The sequence below is a fragment of the Cyprinus carpio genome, chromosome B15 (genome assembly GCF_018340385.1).
Source record: "Cyprinus carpio isolate SPL01 chromosome B15, ASM1834038v1, whole genome shotgun sequence".
NCBI lineage: Eukaryota > Metazoa > Chordata > Actinopteri > Cypriniformes > Cyprinidae > Cyprinus > Cyprinus carpio.
Window position 1 is genome coordinate 3,767,800 of NC_056611.1, and position 11,450 is coordinate 3,779,249.

An 11,450-nucleotide genomic window follows, 5' to 3' on the forward strand; every position below is an offset into this window, starting at 1 on the left:
ACACACCGGGCACATCGGAATACTAACACACACACACACACCACACACCACACACAAACACTATGGCCACTTAGAATGGAACAGGGGTCAGGAATTACGAGCTTAGCACAGTAGTAAATGGTAGGAAGTCCATAATTCACCCCGCTCCGAGCTCAGCTAAAAAACTGAGAACAAACCAGAAGACTACGAGAAAGGTTGCCTGGTCTGATGATGTCTTTGATTTTTTGCTCGCAACATTGAAATGGCAGGCCATCCATCCTTCCATAGCTATCCATGGGGTTTCAGGATGTGATGGCTGGTTCTGTGTAATGGTGTGAGGGGAGTCCTTTCTCGGCAACACTTTGAGCCCCTTTAATGTACCGGAAACACTGAAATTATTAAAACACCACAGCCTGTCACAGGGTCTGGTTTGTGTCTCCATGGGTGGCGGTCTGGAGGTTCTCACTTCCCATAATGGTCACCCCCCCCTTCTGATACTACATTTTCCCACTAGCCTTATCTGTTCATCACTGTTCATTGTCATTCAGCGTGTCACCACTGTCGCACCTTTACCCCCTTGTTGCACCTGTCTTTTAATTCCCCCTTGGTTGTTTCTGTCATTGTTACGGAGTCCTCGTGTTAATTGTCACCCTGGTTTTTCGTGGTTCTTAGATGTTGTTGGGGATTTCTTGTTTCTGGACCTGATTACATGGATTTTGACCCGTTGCCTGGCTAAACTTATGATTCTGGATTGGCCCATTAAACACTGCGTGTTGGATCTACCCTTTTGTGTGCGTGTGTCGTGACAGAAGGACTCCGTTCATGCTCAGATCCAGCGGTGTGGGATTTTCGTATCCGGTCCCCATTCACACATGGAGGAGCGGAGGGGGGTAGATAGACTCCAGAAACTTGACCACCCTGCGTCAAAAGGGGGCGTGAGGTGGGTGATCTGGCTCAGGCGTTTTGGACCATTGTGGTAGGGCTGGGGTAGATAACGATGGGGCACTAAAGGAATTTTTTAATGACTGCCTGGATGACCCTTTGCCTCGGTGGGAGATGAAGGGGCTGGAGATCCTAGACTTTTGGGGGGTTTGCACCAATTACCTGCGCCATCGTGCTCAGTGGGATGCAGTAACAACCTTGAGTCTCCGCACAAGGGGGCCGCCAGTCCAGCGCCACAGCACAAGATGGCCGCCAGTCCAACACCACAGCACAAGATGGCGCCAGCCCAGAACCCATTGCACAAGATGGCCCGAATCTACCACCTGTGTTGCCAGACAAGATGGCTGACTTCAACGCCTGAGTCTCCCGTCAAGGTGGCCACCAAACTCGCCATCATAGAGGGCGGGGAGGAGAAAGGCGTCTACCGTTCCTCAAAGCAACGGAGGACGTTCCCGAGCAGGCCGCTGCCAGTCCAGGAGGACGTTCCGAGCAGGCCGCTGCCGTCCAGGAGGACGTTCCCTGAGCAGGCCGCTGGCGTCCAGGAGGACGTTCCCGAGCAGTCCGCTGCCGTCCCTGAGGCGGTGCCCGATGCGGTGGCCGAGGTGGTGCCCGATGCTGTTCCGGGAGGCCGAGGCGGGGGGAAACCGATGCTTGTTCCGGAGGCCGAGGTGGTGTCCCGAGGCGGTGCCCGATGTTGTTCCGGAGGTCGAGGTGGTGCCCGATGCCGTTCCGGAGGTCGAATGGCGGTGACCGATGCCGAGGCAGAGGTGACCGATGCCGTTCCCGAGGTCGAGGCGGTGCCCGATGCCGAGGCGGTGCCCGAGCCGTTCTTGCCGGAGGTCGAGGCGATGCCTCGATGTCGAGGCGTCTCATGTTTTGTGACCGAGAGTGCCGTTCCGGGAGGCCGATTCGCAGGCCGAGGCGATGCCCGTGTCCAGGGCCGTTCCCGAGGCGGTTTGTCCTTGTCCCATGCCGTTCCTGAGGCCGCTCCCAAGGGCGGTGCCCGAGCCCGAGGTCGTTCCCGACGGCGGTGCCCGAACCCGAGGTCGTTCCCGAGGCGATACCGTGTCCAAGGCCGATTCCCGAGGCGGTGCCCCTTGTCCAAGGCCGTTCCCGAGGCGGTGTCCAATGCCGTGACCTGGCCATCGCCACAATCTGCTCCTCAACTGGCTCCCCGAATGGCAGGTTCCGTTTCGGGCTATCACTCAAATGGCGAATTCCTCCCTGGCCGTCTGCACAACGAGAATGGACTGATCCACCGTGGCCACCTGAACTGCCTGGCCCCTCGTGGGTCCCCTGAACTTTCGGGTCCACCGTGGCCACCGTGAACTGCCACCTGGTCCTTCGTGGTCCCCTGAACTTTCGGGTCCACCACTGGCCACCCTGATCTGACCGAGCCACCTGGGCTGCCAGGGGGGAGCCATCACTGCGGTTCCCAGTTTCCCTACACGGGCCTGGCCCGCCGTCCCTCCCCCTGTTCTGCCTCCACCAGTCCACCTCCCTCCTGGTCTCTTTGTTTTGTTTTTGTTTTGTTCTGAGGAGCATCTGGAAGCTGCTCCTTAGAGGGGGGTAGTGTCACGTGTCTGGTTTGTGTCTCCCTGGGTGGCCACTGGAGGTCTCACTTCCCTTAGAATGCGTCACCCCCTTCTGAACTACATTTCCCACTAGCCTTATCTGTTCATCACTGTTCATTGTGTTCAGCTGTCACCACTTACCTTGTTTGCACCTGTCTTTAATACCCTGGTTGTTTCTGTCATTGTTACGGAGTCCTTGTTAAATGTCACCCTGGTTTTTTCGTGGTTCTTAGAGTTGTTGATGTTTCTTCTGTTTCTGGACTGATTACATGGATTTTGACCGTTTGCCTGGCTAAACTTATGATTCTGGATTACCCATTTAAACACTGCGTTTGGATCTACCTTTGTGTGTGCGTGTCGTGACACAGCTCCCTGAGTTCTGTTGCTGACCCACCCATCCCTTTACAAGCACGGCATGATGCCTCCTGGAAGCAACTGGGAAGAGACCCAGGATATGCTGGAGGATTCTATCTCCTGTCTGGCCTGGGAACGCCTGTAAATTCCACGGGAAGAGCAGGAGGAATTATTATTATTATTATTATATTATTATTTATTATTATTATTATTATTAAAGCACTGTCACGGGAAGCACTGGAAAATCTGGAGCAAATATATCTTAATGTTAGAATTTATAATCTTTAATAATGAAAGAAGCTGGTTTAACGGCTGATTAGTCAACACAGTAGGTGTATATTTAATAAAATGCAAAACTCATCCTTATTTGGATCACATGTCCTACTCCCTGAATAAAAACACAAGTACCAAAGACATTACCATCCATAAACACAGCGGCGCCTCAGCTTAATGTCCAGCTAAAAACATCAACATTAGGTTACTTGATAAGAAGCCCCTGTATACCAATATTCAGGATTCTCTGTTTATGTTATCCACAACATCCGTGCAGGTCCTACAGCGCATCGCCCCACTCATGTTCTAACCCAGCCCTGCACCCGTTCACACTCATTAACAGACTACTTCTGGATTTTGGAGACTTGCCTTCATCATCCCTTGCATTTCTCTCACTGTTCACCGGCACAGGCAACATCAAACAAACTTTTATAGCCAAGCTAAGTGGCGGTGACTGCAGATTGTATATTGACTTGCTTCTACTTATCTGCCACATTTGCTGTATTTCAAACTCCACTATCTGCATTTTTTCAATTGTTCTTCTCTTCGGTTTGATGACAGAGACCAGACCAACAACAAGATGGATCCACCAACCTCAGATCCCTTTTGGAGAACTGGGCTGCATTTCCCAACAAAAGCACTGTAAGTCTAAGTTGATCGTAGTTCTATTGGTGGCAATGGGTACTATGACCTGTGTTTAGGCTTACGACTGACTTTTGGGAAACCCAGCCCTGGTCAGTTCACTATATCCTGGCTGCCGACCCTCCACTCCACTTTCAGACATGCACTCGCAAAACACAATTATGATGTCACCACAGATCCGATTAATTTATCCCACCCCAACAAAACTCTATAATATTAAGAATTTTTTTTTTAACATTTATAGTAGCCCAAGCGGACCTATATACACGTATAATGCTGGACCAAACTAATTGGTAAGGGGAAAAATTAAAACAATAACCAAAATTCATGGTGGATTCTAAGCGATCAAGGGCTTAGGACTGTTCCATTTCATCCCAATGCAAAGGGTTCTGCCAGTAGTAGTAGGCACTCATGTAACATATCAAGGACCGTACAACGGAGTAAATGAGATGGAGGAAGTTTGCAAGTGAAGGGCATAATACAGGTCCTGGAACACAGCCTCTTGGTGCAATCCAAACGGGATAGGATCACCCTGAAGCGACACTCGGAGTAAAAACAATCATGACTGACATATTAAAACAGAGTCATTCCAAACCGAAGGTGTTCCACTACAAAGCGCCCTTCGGGAATAAAGGATTTTGAAGGGTACAAAAACTGATGGACACTCAAGCCCCATGAATCCTTTGCGCAGATTCTTTGCATGATGACAGCGCCTCCATGTGGGCGCGGTGTGATGACAACAGAAGGGCACTTCAAGAAACAGTTTGTTTGGTCCCCTACCACCCTTCAACCCCTTCGAAGCTCTCACTCGGAGGGTAAACTCCTTTGAAGGAATTAGGGCATAGGGATGATTCCTTTCCGAAATGGAACGCGAGGCGGTCAGTCAGTGACTACCCATTCCTCAGTCGTCACCACTTCTTCACTCGATGTCCACACCAGACGCATGGCTCAAAACAGTGACATATACAGGTGCTGTGGAAGATTGCAGATTTTTGTTTTGTTGTTGTTGTTCAGTGTTTCCTTCTTTTAGAGATGCAGCCCCCGCGATTTCAAACCGAAGTGATGCAAAGATTGCCTTTATATCATCTCCTTGTTGACTGGTCATGAATTTGCAATGGGCAAAGTCCATTGGGGAAACAAGATGGCCCAACCACCTATACTCTAGTGGCTTTTACCCATTAATTTAATGGTGTTTGGTCAGGACCGCCAACACCCTTTCAGTGCATGATTAGCTATATCATCTCAAACAAGGAAGATCGTCTGTCGCTGACATTGCTCTCCGCTTTTTGCACCCTGTGCCACAGCAAGTGATGATGAGAAAGAAGATTGGCACTGATCGAAGGGGGGGCACAACATCAGGGGTGAACGTCCCCTTCGTTATGAGTGCAGATGATGATCTATGATGACTCTATGGAGCTTGGGAATCTCATTCAGCACTTTAATCCGACATGTGTGTCTACACAAAAATAATTATTATAAAAGGTTCATTTAGCAAGGCAATTGTCACAGTTTTGTGGGGCCGTGATATCAGAACTGATTAAGTAATTTATTTTAAAATATATCTTTCTGTGTAAAATAATGCAACGGACACAGATAATTGCCCATGACTAGATTTGCCACGAGCAAGTTCGACAAAACTGGTGTGTGCATTATTAAGTCAACTAACAAGGGTAGTAAAGAGAGTTATTAGCTTTAGCACTAATGTGGACGTTTAACTCATCTTTACATACTTTAACAAAATGGATTATAAACTGTAAGCACCTTTACAAAAACTTGGAAAATATGTTTATTATTTTTGATAGTTGAATATTACAGGGTTATATAAACATGAAGTGTATTTCATGAGGAGGGTGAGGGGTGAGATGCATGAATTCAACCTAACGCTTTTTTTGATATAAAAAAGTACAAATGAAAGAATCCACCCCCAAACATAACCGTCAAATAAGATTGGAAGAATTCATGCGAATTAGCCACCAATTCACTAAAATGTATGAATCCCGACGAATTACCATGAGATGCTTGGACCTTCTATAGATTCATACCTGTCAAAGGCTTCATTTATAGAAGACAAGAGTATGATTCACAAAAACTAGACATGATATTCATCATATATGTGTTTATGACACCTCAGTGTGTTTTGCACACTGTGTGTTTCTGTAGCTCTGTGTGGATGTCATTGTGTTCGTATATATTCTGCACAGGTCCCCACACACCGGAGTTTGTATCTTGGGTTTTCATTCCCTCTGTGTCTGCTGAAGCGAAAGCAATAACACATCTTTTGTGAGGCTGGTGTTTACACCACTTTTGAAAGCAAATAGTTTGCTGTTTTGGCACTTAAAATAAACTTTAGAGTAAACATGGAGAGCAAGCATACCAGGTTCTCGTTCATGCAGTCTCCCAACAGAGGCATCCCGATCAGTCCGTTGACTATCTGTGCCAGCAGAAGCACAGCCTCCAGAGTCCCGATGCTCAAGAGAATGGAAAACAGGACCACGTTTCCCACATCACCACATTCTTCGGCCGCACACACACCGCCCATGACGTCTGGTTGGACAGGTAACTCTCTCTGAACGGGGGAAAGCCCAGATGTGAAAGTGTCAATGAAGTGCAAACCAGAGTATGTTCTAAACATGTTATTAGCAAACCGTACAGTTTGGGGTTTTCACAATCAAGTTCTGCCAGAGAGAGTTTTGTGCATGTGATACTGTTTCCCCTGCATCCTCACAGATGCACATTAAATCTGTAAAATGTTGGTAAATGTGTGTGATGTTACTCTGTAGTGCTGTTGAGGAAGGGGTAGAGAAGATCCCGTCTCCTGTGTCACACAGAGGACCCCCGTCCTGCAGGCCGACAGCAGAGATGATCTTACAGTACAGAACGCTCAGCGACACCCAGCACAGACATCCGCATGGACAGCTAGCATCATCTGCAGCGCACGCAAAAACACCCACACAACAACACACACACACACACACACCACACACTTAAGTTCAGCCTGGGTTGGCTCTTTCGCAGGGTCATAGTAGCCTACTTGAAAGGTTGTGTGGTGTGTGTGTGTGTGTGGGGTGTGTGTTGTGTTTATGTGTGTGTGTGTGTGTGGTGTGTGTGTGAGAGAGAGAGAGAATGAAGAGAATAAATGTGAGTGAGTGAGTTGTGTGTGTGTGTGTGTGTGTGTGTGTTGTGTGTTGTGTGTTGCGCGTGTTGTGAGTGTGTGTGTTTTTTGTGTGTGTGTGTTGTGTGTGAGAGCGATGAGTGTGAGTGTTGTGTTGTGATTGTGTGTTGTGTGTGAGGAGAGAGAGGGGAGCCTGAGAGACCTGAAATAATGATGAGTGAGTGTGTGGTGAGTGTGTGTGGTGAGTGTGTGTGTGTTGTGTGTGAGTGAGTGTGTGAGTGAGTGTGTGTGTGTTGTGTGGGTGCGTGGAATGGAGCGAGAGAGAATGAGGAGAATGAATGTGACGTGAGTGTGTGTGCTTGGGTTGTGTGTGTGTGTGTGGTGAGTGAGTGTGGGTGTTGTGTGAGAGAGAGAGAAGGGAGGAGACCGAAATGAGAGAATGAATTGTGCGTGAGTGTCGGTGTGAGTGGTGTGTGTGGTGTGTTGGTGTGTGTGAGTGTGTGTGTGGGTGTGTGTGTGTGTGTCGTGTGGGCAGAGAGAGACTGAGAGATGAATGGAGTGAGTGGTGTGAGTGTGTGTGTGTGTGTTGCTTTGTGTGTGGTGTGTGTGAGTGTGTGTGTGTGTGAGCGAGAGAGAGAGAATGAGAGAAGAAAATGTGCAGTGACGTGAGTGTGGTGGAGGTGGTCTGTGCGTGTGTGGTGTGTGTGTGTGTTGAGTGGTGTGGTGTGTTGAGAGAAGAGAGAGGGGACTGAGAGAATGAATGTGAGTGAGTGTGTGTAGTGTGTGGTGGGTGTGAGGAGTGTTGTGAGTTTTTTTGAGTGGGTGTTTTTTTTTTTTTTTGTTTTTTTTTTTTGCATTCAGTTTCTCACTCTCTCCATAACTTTTTTTTTTTTTTTTTGTTTTTTTTTTTTTTTTTTTTTTGTTTTTTTTTTTTTTTTTTTGTTTTTTTTTTTTTTCTTTTTTGTTTTTTTTTTTTTTTTTTTTTTGTTTTGGGAGCCTTTTTTTTTTTATTTTTTTGTTTTTTTTTTTTTTTTTTTTTATTTTTTTTTTTTTTATTTTCGGTTTTTTTTTTTTTTTTTTTTTTTTTTTTTTTTTTTGATTTGTCCTGTTTTTTTTTTTTTTTTTTTTGCCGTTTTTTTTTGTTTTTTTTGAGGTGCCTTTGTTGTTTTTTTTTGTTTTGTTTTTTTTGTTTTTAGTATTTTTTTTTTTTTTTTTTGTAAATAAGGATTTTTTTTTTTTTTTGAATTTTTTTTTTATTTTTTTTTTTTTTTGAATTTTTTTTTTTTGTTTTTGCTTTTTGTTTTGTTTTTTTTTTTTTGTTTTTGTTTTTTTTTTTTTGCGTTTTTTTTTTTTGACCGGAGGGTGGTTGTTTTTTGTTTTTTTTTTGTTTTTGTTGGGGGTGATGTTGATGGGGTGTGGTGGTTGTTTTTTGTTTTGTGTTTTTTTTTTTTTTTTTTTCTGTGTGTGTATTGTGGTTGTGTTTGTTGTTGGTGTGTGGTGTGTGTGTTTTGTTGCTGATTTGAGATGAAGTTACTGTTCACAAATGAAATTAAATGGGCAGCCCTTCTGTCATCTAAACAGATACATTCGAGAAGTTGTTCTGATAAATTCAAATAAGAAATAAAGTTTGATTCTGTTAACGAAGTCTTTTCTCAACACTTCTGATGAATGGGCTTATTTTTAATTTTGTCATTTTATCTGCACATCCAACAGTTGTGGGATATTCGGATGAGGTTAATGTCTCATTTTGTGTCTGGAAAACACATTCATCTATATTATGTTAATATTAATGCTTTTATGTCTATTTGTTAATGAATTGTATTTGTGAACACACCAGTGTTTTTAGATTTGTGGAGTAAAACTTATAGTTTTTGAAGTTAAAAGCTGACATTAGTTTTTATTATTTATTATTTAAATTCTTAATTGCATCGGGGTCTCTACAGCTCAGTCCAACTCCAATCACTACGCCACTCATAGTTTGTTAATGATATTCTGTTGGTTATTAGGCTATATGAATGACTGCTTGGAATCTGTTGCATGCACCAGCAGAGCAGTAGTGCTGCCCATCATCACTGCAAAGTGTGCTTGCATGCAGTGTGACAGGTTTGGTCCTATAACAACCTCTTCTAACTCATTATTGCAAGTGAAGTTTGAAAAAGAGCACTATAGAAGAAGAGTACACATTTTTTTTAACAAAGATGCCACAAATATAAAGTGCATGTGTTTATCTGTTGAGAGATGAAGTGTGTTCCTCACCCCGCATCTGTTGGCCACAGCAGCTGCCCTCCAGCCCCGCGGCCTCATGATCGACGCTGGCAGAACAACGCTCTGCCGGAGCACACAAACACACAACACCACACACATGACAACCACAGTCATCGGACACACCTTACTCACTCGCTCATCTGTCCTTCACACACTCTTTCACACTCACCAGACAGGGACCTGCTCCGACTCACCCCGGGACAAGAACCAGATCTTCTTCCGTGATCTCCTCTGTCCTCCACACCTCACCGTTGGGAAAAAACAAAACAGCAGGATGTTTTCCGACCACGGCTCCTAGCAGGACCCGAGCGGGACGAGAAGGTATGCGGTGCATTTAGCACATTTTACCGTACACATGCTGACCTGATTTAGGACCAGTGTGAAAGAGACGTGGTTTTGCATTGGAAATCAGGAACAAGTTACCTAAATACATGTGTCCCTGCAGCACAGAAAGCAGTCATCCGTAGCACAGCTGTATATTGTAAGCAATAGACAACATACATTGTATGAGTTCCCAAATTATACATTTCTCTTATGACCACAAACTCATAGGATATTAAGTAAAGCTTCATGTTCCATGAAGATACTTAGTACATGTCCTACTGTAAATATATCAACACTTAATTTGTTGATAGTAATATGCATCGCTAAAGAGAATTCAGTGACAACTTTTAAAGATGATTTTTCATATTTAGATTTTTTTTTGCACACTAGATTCAGATTTTCAAACTAGTTGTATCTCAGGACAAATATTGTCCTCATAACAAACCAGAATAAGGAGAGATTATTTTTAGTTTTTTCAGAAGAGTAAAAAATCAGATTTCAAGAAAAGGGAAAACCTGACGGTTTTGTTTTCCGGGGGAAAAGAAGGATGAGCAACACCCCCTTTCATTAGGTCTTTAAATCATTTTTTTTACAGCAGGTCTATTAGTTACTTTGCCCCTACTAAAAATATCAAAATCTTGACCTGGTTCTGCAGTTCCATTTACTTTGCTCCTGATTCGTGGGGGACGAGGGAAAGGACCCTAGTTTCTGTCGGGTGGTATTTAGGGAGGTTAGTGAGTGTTGGGGTGACTGTGAAGTGTGAGAGGAATTTTGTGGGCCCAGTTGACACAAACCAGTCATCTGCCCCTGGGTCAATCCCCCGTTTTCAAACCACAAAACCCCACTATCAGTAACGGCCTTTCCACGTGTTGACGACAGGAGACTCCAAAAAACAGACAAATATTAAAAAAAATTAAAAACTGAGGTAACAATTTACAAAAAGATTCCTTTAGTTAACTATTTTTAATGCAAAAAAACTAACATTTTTCCCCGGCTTGGGAAAACTGATTTGATTGGTCAGCCCAAAACATCCAAGGTAGGTTATCCGGATAAAAACCCAGTAAAGTGTAACCGGGCTATCGGGAAAGCAGGGGCAGTACTATTTTTTGGTGTAAGCTTTGGTTTTTTTAGCTAAAAATATCAAAATTGTTTCAACATGGTTTACATTTTTTTATTAGTTTTGGGTTTGTGGACTCGCTTGGTTTCATTCAAAAGCAGTGCTTTCATTTTGCTACGATTTTTTTGTTTATGTGGGATAAGTAAAAATCCGCTTCGCGTCGGGGCCTGAACCCCGTCGGGGTTTTTCTGCGAGAACAAACCGGTGGAGTACATTATCCCCTTTCATAAATTTAGCAAAGATTTTTTACAATTAGAATCTTTTTTAATAAAATACAGTGTTCATTTTTAGTTTTTTGTAGTTAATAAGTTAAAAAATGGAATTTGTTTAGTTTTTTGGCAAAAATTCCCAATCTTTAAAATTTCAAGACCCAAATTCTATCGATATTATTTTTTAAAACAAATTACCCAAAAATTTTTAAATGATAGAAAAATTTTACCTATTCCTCCTGTGGGTTTTAATTTTAAAGGGTCCATGAGTTTTCTAAAAAAAACAATTTGGTTATTGGTATAAGAAATGTGTTTTTGTGGTTTAAGGTCAAAAACACATTATTTTTTAAAAACGTACATTATGTTTTCCTCTATGCCCCGCCTTCTGAAAAAAGTTGTTTTTCAAAGCTCTCATTCTGAAAAGTAGGTGTCCAGTGCGTTGGATTGGGGATACCTCAGCGGTTGGAAAGTAGGGCCCCTTTTCTATACTGTGATGGAGCGACGGGGGGAAAACCCAAAACAACCCCCTTTTTGGGTGTTTGCATCCCGTTTGGGAATAATTTTGATATAAGACTTATACGGTTTTACGCGTTGAGGTTCACGGCCACGTAAACAAAAACCATGTTACATTTGTGTCGGAGGGAAAAGAAAAACAAAAA

The 11,450-nt window shown here is 43.9% G+C and overlaps 1 pseudogene; it reads right to left on the reverse strand.

Annotated features, from left to right (window-relative positions):
• Positions 1–281: 281 nt before the first annotated feature.
• LOC122139746 lies at positions 282–9,180 on the reverse strand (annotated as a pseudogene).
• Positions 9,181–11,450: the final 2,270 nt, after the last annotated feature.